Source organism: Austrofundulus limnaeus, unplaced genomic scaffold (genome assembly GCF_001266775.1).
Source record: "Austrofundulus limnaeus strain Quisiro unplaced genomic scaffold, Austrofundulus_limnaeus-1.0 Scaffold797, whole genome shotgun sequence".
Taxonomy (NCBI): Eukaryota; Metazoa; Chordata; class Actinopteri; order Cyprinodontiformes; family Rivulidae; genus Austrofundulus; species Austrofundulus limnaeus.
In genome coordinates, this window is record NW_013953199.1 from 4,693 (window position 1) to 5,667 (window position 975).

A 975-nucleotide genomic window follows, 5' to 3' on the forward strand; every position below is an offset into this window, starting at 1 on the left:
TTTCAGTTGTTACCTGGTTCAACATGTCATCATTCATCCATCACTTGCCACAGCTGTAAATACATTTAATCTGTAAATAAATGGCTCGTGGAGAACGTGCCAACATAAGCTAATCTCATTTTTGTGTCTTGATGAAAGATATTCTTGGTTTTGATAAGACAAGAACTCATAAAATCATTTTGGGTAAATTTATTCTGAGACTGATTACAATAAAGTTACAGTTTTTTGTTTCTTTCCTGGGTCAATAATTGATCGAATTAAAGAACATGGTGCCTCAAGGAATAATTATCCTAATTATCACAAATCATCCATTTTTAGAATATACCCAAAACCCCTACAGGGGGAGGCAAACGTGGTACCCTCCTTTGAAATTCAAAGCTCGGTCTGATAAGAGCTAAGCCAAGGTTTTAATTTAGAACTGAAAGTTTGGTCGAGTTAATGTTCCAAGTAAAACAGCTGGGTTGGAACAGTGCTCAAGAGAAAGTCCCTGCCTCAGCAGATCTTGTATAATTCTTGGACATGGTCCAAGGCCATCTATGCAGACCCAAGACTGAGGAGTCAGATTAGAAACAGCCTTAGTTGTAAAAGAGAGCTCAAGTTTAATAAATAAATTAAAGTCCCAGGTGATCATGTACTAAATCATAATAATGATCATAAAAGTAAGATGTTTTGATAATAAGACAATGTTTTAGACAAATAAGATGTTCTGTTTTCCTTATGAATTAGATGCATGACTACTGAACGACGAAAATGTAATCTGTAGATAATGTGAGCACCAAATATACATGTTTTAAAACATAAAGTCACATGTTGTAAAGTTTTAAAAGCTACATAGACTATATCTTTAGTATGTAAAATTAAGGGTCATGAAAAGGTGAAATAATGAAGGAAATCAGGCCACCATAGAGAGGCGCCCAAGAGCAGAAGGAGGGATTACATCATGGAGGATGTCCCAAAAAAGGAAGGAAAGCGGTG